The sequence below is a fragment of the Myotis nattereri genome (assembly GCF_964212035.1).
Source record: "Myotis nattereri genome assembly, chromosome: 16".
Taxonomy (NCBI): Eukaryota; Metazoa; Chordata; class Mammalia; order Chiroptera; family Vespertilionidae; genus Myotis; species Myotis nattereri.
This window is the reverse complement of record NC_138091.1, coordinates 35,634,211-35,644,662: the sequence shown is the minus strand read 5'-3', so window position 1 is coordinate 35,644,662 and position 10,452 is coordinate 35,634,211.

Here is a 10,452-nt window from a genome sequence, read left to right as displayed (position 1 = left end):
TTTTGTTTAAGCCTCATTTTGTGCCTGAAATATCTACAACGTTAAATCACTTCTCAACTCAGTGACTGTCAAGAATAGTCTACAACCCAATGGCATGTATCAGCAGTTCACACTGAGGAGCACCTCCCTCCAAACCTCACGCAGTGTTTTCTGTGTTCTCCATGAGTACATCTGGAGAGCGGGGCTTGAAAGCAGGGGAGGGTTTTACTTTCATTTGTTATAATGGTCACTATTCCCATTCTCTAGAAATCCAGGAAAAGCGGTTGCTGGGGAAGGTTCTGAAACTCACTGGTTAATTCAGTGTCTGTAGGAGCAAGTGCTCCTGTACAAACAAGGTCAGCCCACATGCTGTCCCTGTGGCTTCAGTGGACAGCATGAGACTCATCTACTTTCAGAAAGTTTTAACTCAGCCTAGATTTCATCTATTAAAAAATATGTAGGTAGTTGGGTTGTCTGAAGGATTAAACTGCATAAAATGGAAAATACTGCCATAAATGTATGTCCCCAATTTTTAATTTAGCAAAGATAGTATTTGATACACATGCAAGAATTTTACAACATTCCGCTTACTCCAGAAACTTTTTTAAATGTTTCCAGTATATGCACCCTTGTTTTGGAGTAGATCTACTCTTTCTAAAGAAGTTAAATCCAAGGTACAAATTAAAGAGAAAAACACAAATTAATGAACTAATGACTTGCTTAAGAAGACAAAAACCTTTTCAAATCTAAAAATAGGCCCCCAGGCCGAAACCGGTTTGGCTCAGTGGATAGAGCGTCGGCCTGCGGACTGAAGGGTCCCGGGTTCGATTCCGGTCAAGAGCATGTACCTGGGTTGCGGGCACATCCCCAGTGGGGGGTGTGCAGGAGGCGGCTGATCGATGTTTCTCTCTCATTGATGTTTCTAACTCTCTATCTCCCTTCCTCTCTGTAAAAAAATCAATAAAATATATTTAAAAAAATAAAAATAGGCCCCCAGCTAGCCTAGATAAGGTACAAAGCACCAGTACACAAATATACTGTGAAATCATTGAAAATAACTTTCCTAACCCTCCCACCTTATAAATAAATGTTGACAGCTTTTTTTTTTTATTATAAAGATAGTTAATCCTAATAAATCTGGAAGTTAGGGGGGGGGGGGCGGAGTACCAGCTTTTAGTTCCTTGTTAGAAACCCCACCTATATTAGTGAGAGTTGATGGATGTAAATAGGTTTTAAACAGGGTTTTTTAAAATTTGGTTTGGTGGCAGGTGTGATCTCCCTCAATAGGCCTCAAAGTCTCATTTCTGCTAGAAAAACAAAAAGTCGTTCATTTTATTCATGAATAATTAGTTATTCACAAAAGGAGCACATTAATCAGGAGTTGAATAGCCATTTTTTAAAGCCAAGTAACTTTCCATTTCTAACTCGCATTGATCAGAGCTGTTCCGCCTTTCACGAAACATGGTAAATGAAACCCTGCAGCAAACTGGCATCCGAAGTGTTTTGTTCCTTTATTGTCGAAGGCAACAAGAAAGCACAGAATGTACCTGAAAATTCTAGAAGCAGCTGAGTCATTAGTGTCTGGTCGTCAGGGGCTTGGGCTCCGGTCCCTCCCTTCCCAACGAGTCCAAGAGTTCACCTGAGGTAATGAGTTTGCCTTGGGGGTGAGGCCTTGGATTGCAGCAAATAAGCTACATGTATTTGCATATTTGCCCTGTACTCGCAAGAGGGATGGGAACAAAAACCCGTTCTGGGCAGATGCTTACTCATGGCCTTTAGAATTGCTTGGTGCTGGGATAGGCAGGTGCCAACTGTTTGCTCATTCTCTTTGACCAACTGGCCTTGCAGTTTGCTGTGTGGGTGTTGATACTCCTAAATTAAACACACAAAAAATTGCTTTAGGTGGCCCCCGCTCTCCACCCGAACACCCTGGACTCATTTGAGATCTGAGATTCTAATTCGGTAGTTGGGAGACCGGCCCAAACTGTGGCCCAGAGAGAGTGAGTCAGTTCTGAGTGGCTGGCTAGCTGTGTGGGAACAGAAACGAATGCAGTGTAGAGGGTTTGTCAGCCAAATCCACAAATGTGTGGCTTTTTGAAACATTGGACATCTGCTCCTCTTCATTCAAAACAAACTTGAAAAGCACAAGGTTGCTTGGCTCCTTGTTTCTTTGTGTCAGCAGTCGATACCGCTCTCGCTTGGAAAGCCTAGAACCGAAGTTAGAAAACTTGGAATCTTCAGGGCGCGCTTCAGAGGGGGTGGGACTGATCTGCCTCGGAAAGGGAAGAGAAGGTTTTACAATACACAGTGTGGAAATCCCCTTCGGGGGTAATCAGCCCAGGTGTTCAACCCGTTTGTTAACCATTTCCCAGTGACTCAAAGGACAGGAGGGAGGGCTTGGACACAGGCCAGCACCATTCCTACAATGCAGTCTTTATTTGCATTGGAGACCGCATTCCTGACATCTCCACCGCAAGGCTCTGGTCTCTTCTGGGCTTCTCAGAGGGACCCCTCAGCCACCTCCCTAAGCTGACAGTCATAGCCTTCTTTTGAGGGTTTCCCGGGAGGAGCATCGACAACTTGCTTTGATGGCCTCCCACCCAAAGCTCTTTGAGGAAAAGCCTTGTTCCTTCGGAGAGGCCTCTGTAGGCCGATTTTCACTGCCCCCAACTAATGCCAAATACGGCCTTTCCCTGTGTTGCCATCTGCCCCTCTGGGCAGCAGCGTGAGCAGCGTATTCCTTCAGGCCACTTTCGACTGACTCAGCCGCACTGTATTGCTTAGTTGTGTCCCAGGTGGTTTCCTGTGGGGAAATGCCTTTGTGGAGGGAGGCAGTTTGGAGAAGGGATGGTTCTGTCTTTTCCTGGAGGTGGGGAACGACTGGTCCGGCCACTGTGGTCTCGCTCGGCTCCTCGCCAGGTTGTGTTGGAAACAGAGTACGTTGGGTTCTCTCCTCGCGTCACCGAGAACATGCGCTCACCTGTTTTCATCAGTTACAGAGAAATGTCACTGAAGGAAGCAAAATGATGAGAGGAGGCCTTTCTCTGTTTCATTTTTCAGTGCAGCTCGGCCTCCTAGTCACTCTCACTTGAATGAGGTCCTAACTAAGCCTCTTAAAACAGCCAAACTCTCTCTACCGAACCTCATACTTGAGGCTCTTCAGACACCTCTGCCTCCTCCTGCCCATTGCGCCAGCCCCTGCCCATCCCCATGTCCGCTGTATGGTATTTTCTTTGTGCACAACCACACACCACCAGCAGGCGAGATCAGGCCCCGGCTGGGGAGCTCAGTCGGTGAGGGCGTTGTCCTGGTACACTAAGGTTGAGGCTTTAATCCTCGGGGCACATATAAGGAGCAACCAATGAATGCATAAATAAGTGGGACAACAGATCAACACCCCCCCCCCCTTTCTCTCAAATCCACAAAGAAAGAAGCTTAGCTCCCAGGACCCTCCTTCCACGCCCTGTACCAGGAAGTGGAGGGGACACTAACTTGATGGTTGTTTGCTTACGTTGTACCGGGCATTGTTTCAGTGCTGTCTTGCGTGAATTGTATTTAATCATTAAATCCTTGTAAACAACCCCATGAGGAAATGAAGACAGAGAGATTCAGTAATTTGCTGGAGGAAGCAAGAAAGTAGCAGAGTTAGAACTCAGACCGAGGTGTTCTGGCTCCTGGCCACTCAGTTCTGCAGAAAAGTCCTGGCTTCTGCCTTACTTGTTTTATCTTGCGGTCACAAATAGGCAACGCGAAGTCAGGGCCACAGCCTACAAAGTTGCTGTTTAAATGATGAGTGGCCTTTGTCCTTCCCTGGGCCAAGCATTGGCAACGCCAGCTCCTGTTGGGCAGGTTCCCAGAGTGGTGCTCGCTGTAATTATGATTACAAAGCCATTTCTATTTGTATAGACCTTTTTTCCGTTTTTCAGAGCACTTTCACATCTTCAGTGTTATTTGATCTTCATAATGACCCTATGAAACGGTTAGGGCCAGTAGTGGCATTAGCCCCACTCGGGGAGGGGGGTTAATTCACTGTTGAAGTCTCTCCTGGGTTAAGGCATTGCGGGGAAGAGACAAAGGTGTTGAAAAATGATACTCCTCCCGAGCGTCCAGTCTTCTTGGGGGTATTAGGCATATATGCAGATAACTGCGCAGAGCGAGATCAATGCCAGAAGAAAAGAATTACTGAGTAGGAAGGATCCATCCCAAAAGGTTTCGTGCGGATGTGGCATTTGAGTTGCCAGGAGAGAGGGAAGGTATTCTAATTAGAGAAAGCCCTATGAGAGGCACTGGGAAGGAACAGGTGGGGACCATGCGGGGGGGGGGGGGGGGGGTTGGTAGAAGAGATAAGACCAGTGAGTCATCTACCTCCTGTTATTCTTGGCCTTAGCCCCATTTTGTTTCCTTTAAAGTAACTGCATAACTCATAACTGTTGTCTGTTTTCTTGTGTTTGCTCTGTTTCCTCCACTAGAACATAAAAGCCCCATAAAGGCGGACACTATTGTGCTGTCCTTTGCATGCCCAGAGCCAAGCGCGGGGCCTGGCTCTCAGCAAGTGTTTGCCGAACAAACGTTGCAATAGTTCAGGTGGAGCAACCGTGGAGATTCAAAGGCAGGCAGGAGGTGCTACCTGAGTAGGATCCAGGGTAGTCGGCAAAGATGGAGTAAAAGAGGTGGAGTGTGGCTGGTGGCTCAGTGGTTGGAGCATCGTCCCGTACACCAACAAGGTTGCAGGTTTCATTCCCCGTCAGGTCAGAGCACATACCTAGGTTGCAGGTTCAATCCCCGGTTGAGGTGGGAACAGGAGGCAACCAATCGATGTTTCTCTCTCCCTTGCTCTCTCTAAAAATCAGTGAAAACACATCCTTGGGTGAGGATTCAAAAAAGAAGAAGGAGGAACCAGAGAGCCCTGAGAATGCTGGTGGATCACACTGAGCCAGGAACATCGGAGGAGGCGCAAGTTTGAGGGAGACAGACAGTTGTGTTTTGAACATTCGAGGGAGATACTGAACAACAGAACAAAGGGGGATGCGGGGGCCTTCCTATGGGTCTGTATGTCGGTTTTCCTAATTTCTAAACGCCTAGTGAATGTGCCATCCACTGGACCGCTGTCACTTGTCCCTGTCAGACAAGAAACTGGACTTCTCTGGAGAATCCTCTAGAGCAGTGGTTCTCAACCTGTGGGTCACGTCATGACCCCTTTGGGGGTTGAACGACCCTTTCACAAGGGTCGCCAAGACCATCAGAAAACACATATATAATTACATATTGTTTTGTGATTAATTGCCGGGGTCCAACCCCAGCAGGTCCAGGGGTCCCCAAAGGTGTGGACGGAGTCGGCGAAGAAGGAATGACAAGGAGGCAGCGTTCAGTTGATCAGCAGCCTAGCCAGGATCTCTAGCCAGGTTCTCCAGCCAAGTTCTGGTCTGGATCTCCAGCGAAGTTCTGTGTCCATGTTCTCTTGCTAGGTTCTCCAGCCAAGTTCTGGTCTGGATCTCCAGCGAAGTTCTGATTAGGATCTCCAGACAGGTTCTGTGGCCATGTTCCCTCGCTAGGTTCTCCAGCCAGGTTCTGGCCAGGTTCTCCAGCCAGGTTCAGTCACCAGATTCTAGTCAGGTTCTCTTGCCAATTTCTGTAGTCAGGTTCAGTCCAGGATCTTTTGCCATGTTCTCTCCAGCAAAGTTCTTCTGTCTGTAGGTTCTGTGTAGGTTCTGTCTTCTTAGTTCTGTGTTCTAAGTTCTGAGTCTTGCTGTCTTGTTACATCTGTATTTATACCAGTTGATTCAATCCTATCAATCTCTATTACAAAGGTTAGGGCATTTCTTATCTCCATTCCAGGGAGTAAAGATTATGTAGCTTAAGCATGATTGTTCGTAGTTAAAGTGATTCATTACCCGCCTGGCACTTAGTTGAGGGGTTTTATTCCCTCCCTAACTTCAGGGGAAAATCCCTACCTGGGGAAACAACCTTTCTCAGAGACCTTGGTTAAAACACATAGTGCCAAGAAGGTGAGCAAACATATTAAGAACAGTATGCCATATATGCCAGGTCCTTTGAAACAGCAAGGATGGACCGGCTCCCGGCAATTAATCACTGCTTTAATTATGTTCAACTTGTAACAATGAAATTGGGGGTCATCACAACATGAGGAACTGTATTAAAGGGTCGCAGCATTAGGAAGGTTGAGAACCATTGCTCTAGAGTAATAGGTCCCCTGTACTTTCCCAAAGTCAGGGGTGGGGCACATCCAGCCCATGGGGTCGTATAAGGCCCACAAAATCATTTGGTCTGGTCTTGCCAAGGCATTAGGGTTGAGTTAATGAAATGTTTACGCAAACAGAGCAGGCTAATTAAGTTGATCATTTTGTGTGGCCCTCAAATGATGTTATAAGTATCCAAATGGCCTTGGCAGGAAAAAGGTTCATAAGTGATCATCTAAGCCTTGACTGGTTCTTATGCCCCACTGTTCTTGAAGAGATGGCCCCGGGGCTGGACCTTGGCCGGAGGAAACGGCTCTACATTTCCTCTCCTCTGCTGTATCCTGCTTACTCAACTGGACAGATTATCTGTCTTTATAAGGAGAAAAGTTTGGCAGAGTGATTTCCTGTATATTTCTGCTCGAGTCCAAGATTCCGGTAGCACCAGCCTAGACAGTAGTGGCTGCCACCTAGAACCCAGATGTCATAGGTATTCCCAAGTGCGCACGAGGGCCTGCTCCCAACCGCCTCTGCCAAGCCAAAAGGCAAGATTGCAGTTTTATTGCACCTTCTAGAGCACGTGGTCAAGGCAGCTTTCCATCTGGCTGCTTTCGTGCTGGGGCGGTTTACATGTTTCAGTAAGTGACTTATCCTTATTGAAGTTGGCTGGATAGGAGTTCAGAATACATGACAGATGACCAGAATTATCCCACTCACCAGGAGCACCGGAGTTCAGGAAAAACGAGGTTTACTTGTGCAATCATCCTCTGGTGGAAAGGAGGTACAAAACGCGAGTATTCCACTCGCAGGGAGGTACAGTTTTCGAAGCCTGAGGTGTCACTATTCCTGGTGCTCTGATAGAATCATGCCTGTCTGATAAAAGCATGTGTAGGGGCGTGCTTTGCACAAGTTAGGGGAATAAAATGAGGCTGAAAAATAGTGCTTTTAGGAAAATAAAGATTTCAAAAGACATTTTCAGAATTTCAGCATTTTCTTCAAACGTAAAGAAGCTGATCATAAACACATCCCCAGTCTCTGCAAAGGAGGAAGGACAAAGCTCTTTCATACCCAGAAGCTTTCCTGCTTCGTACAGCTCTTTTCAGGCTGCTCCCAGACTCGTGTGCGATATATACCAGTCTTTTCTGTGGCAGGCAATGTTCATCATTAGAAGAACGTGTTGAGATAATAGAGACCACAAAGTTATTCTTTAATTTCTCCCTCCTCTGCCCCCAAATGAACCCGGAGCATCCTGTAGTTCCTACAACCATTTTTTTTTTAAATATATTTTATTGATTTTTTACAGAGAGGAAGGGAGAGGGATAGAAAGTTAGAAACATCGATCAGCTGCCTCCTGCACACCCCATACTGGAGATGTGCCCACAGCCAAGGTACATGCACTTGACCAGAATCGAACCTGGGACCCTTGAGTCTACAGGCTGATGCTCTATCCACTGAGCCAAACCAGTTAGGGCTCCTACAACCTTCTTATGTGACAGTTTATAGAACACTGATGCTGTTTACTACTCCACCTTCATTCCTCAGCCTGCCTCCAGGGGTTAACATCCCTTTAAAAATCAGTTATTCTATCTCTTTATTGTTTTTAAGGCTTTGGTGTTTTTTTTTAAACTGCAAACAAAACAAATGCATAATACAAAAAAGAAGTAAATCCCCTGAGAAAGACACTCCCCAAAGAAAAGACTATGCAATCTGGTATGTACCCTATCAGTACTGCTCAGAAATGCCCAGAGCCGCCTCTTCTTGGTCTTAGGGGCCTGGCAGGGGGGGTGGGAGGGGGCACCACAGGGACACACAGGACCATTGAGGCTTGTCTACCATCTGTATCTTCAAGTTAGTGATAGTTGGCCCATCCCTGTCCTTACTGAACAACATTAAACATTAACATATAGACAAATCCATGTGTTTTTTCCATGAGGCCATTTCTGTCTGCCTCAGGTACTATAGTACATTAACAGGAATGGTGGAGACAGGGAGTGGCCAAACTTTAGAAGGCTTGGAATTCCAGAACAAGGAATTTAGATTTTAGGCAGGGATTTCAAAACAAAGGCACTTCTCTCTCTCCTCTCTCTCTCTCTCTTTTAATATATATATATATATATATATCTGACTTCAGAGAGGAAGGGAGAGGGAGAGAGATAAAAACATCAATGATGAGAGAGAATCATTGATCAGCTGCCTCCTGCACGCTGAGCCCGTAACCCAGGCATGTGCCTTTGACCGGAATCGAATCTGGGACCCCTCAGTCCACAGGCCGGCTCTCTATCCACTGGGCCAAACCAGCTAGGGCTCTTCTTTCTCTTAATATAGTGTTTGGATTTATGTTGTCTTAAAATGCTTTTAATTACATAAGAGGGCTTCAGTGATAAAATATTTTTCATTATATTTCTATCTCCAGGTACTTAGTTTCACCTAATAGTTGTGAGATCTGTTGTTAATATGGGAGCTTTCCTGGGCTTCCCTGTGTGCCTTTAGTTTTGCAGCCTTCCATCTCCTCCATTGTTTTTTAGACAGTGAATATGATGGAGTCTCTACCAAGAGCCAGGTATTTGCTTTGCAGCAAAGAATATATGAAATGGTGAACTCAAGGCCAGGGGCCAGGTTTAGCTCATCTGTAAAACCTGCCTATGTGGTTTTCCTTGTAGGTGTTCAATGGACGTTTGTTGAATTAAGCTCACATCCTGACTCATACTGTTCATGTGAGCCCAGCTTAAGCAAAGGCCTCTTTTTTTCAAAAAGGAAACACCCATCTCTTGCATTATGTCATGATTCTTACTATCATGTACCTAGGAACTTCTGTCATCTAGCAAGGACAAGCTTTGTTCAAGTCGTTTCTGTAATTCCCAGGACTCTGCTCCTGAAATGTTGGATAGAAATACAATGCAAGCCATATATTTAATTTTAAAATTGTTAGTAGCTACATTTTAAAAGCTAAAAAGAAACAGGTATACCAATTTGAATAATTTATTTAACCTAATTTGTCATTTCAACAATAACACTTCAAAATTAATTTAAAACATTATTTTACATTCTTTTATCCGTATTATCTTCAAAACCCATGTATATTTAAACAGCACTAGCCACATGTGGCTAGTGGCTACCTTATTGGACAGCATGGGTATAGAATCTGAGTTTTTGTGTACTCGCCGTATAAATAATTAAATTCAAATAGGACGAGAGAGCTACCTTATTGGCTGCATCACTGGCAAAGGAGCTAAATTTAGATAAGATAGAATGACTTGCTAAGGGACACATAATTTAGCTTACTGTTTCTTTTTATTTATATATATATTTTTTAATATTTATTAATTTCAGAGAGGAAGGGAGAGGGAGAGATAGAAACATCAATGAGAGAGAGTCATTGATCAGCTGCCTCCTGCGCACCCCACACTGGGGATCGAGCCACAACCCGGGCATGTGCCCTTAGCTGGAATTGAACCTGGGACCCTTTGGTTCACAAGCTGATGCTCTATCCACTGAGCCAAACTGGCCAGGGCTTACTGTTGTTGTTTTTTAAAACTGTTCTAATAAGTTATTAGATTTTTCATCATTAGGTGAAGTCCATAATTCAAAAACCAAGTTTTTTTGGAAATGCTTCTAAGCTATCATCAGTTATTTGGGGCATCATCAGCTCTCCGACCCTCCTTCTCATCTTCCTGCTACACAGGCTCCCTAGCGTCTAAATGATGGTCTATCTTTTCCCATTTCTCCCTTGAATGCCGTATCTTCTCCAACACTGAGCCCACACTGTGTTCCCCACAAACTTGAACTATCTACGTTGTTTATCTTAACTTCATGTGGAAGCATTCCTGCTAGTGGAAATGGAATTCTATTTACTCATAAGGCTGACGGTGCATCGTCTGAGACGCTTCCGAGTACAGGAGGAGGAAATCATTTAGTTAAAGATGTAAAGCCAGACTTTTTAGTTCACATTCCTAAAACTCATAGGAAACAATGTGGTTGAACAGATAAGCAAATATCTCTTCAATAACTGGTTAGTTGCCAAAATGACCAAGTAGTGGGTAAAGCCATATTTGGTAGGTAGAAGAACAAGAGGGGGTTGACTGCCAAACCTTAGGCTCCTGGGAAGAGAATAGTGGGATAGGAACATATGGAGCATGTTTTTGAATTTTTTGGACAGGATTTCAAGTGTGATAAACATGGTGGTCAGCAGAAGAATCACTGGTATGTACACTGAGGAGGAGATTCTGCAGAGCCAGTGAGGAGGCATTTCAGACAAACTGAAAGCCTAGACTAGAGATCC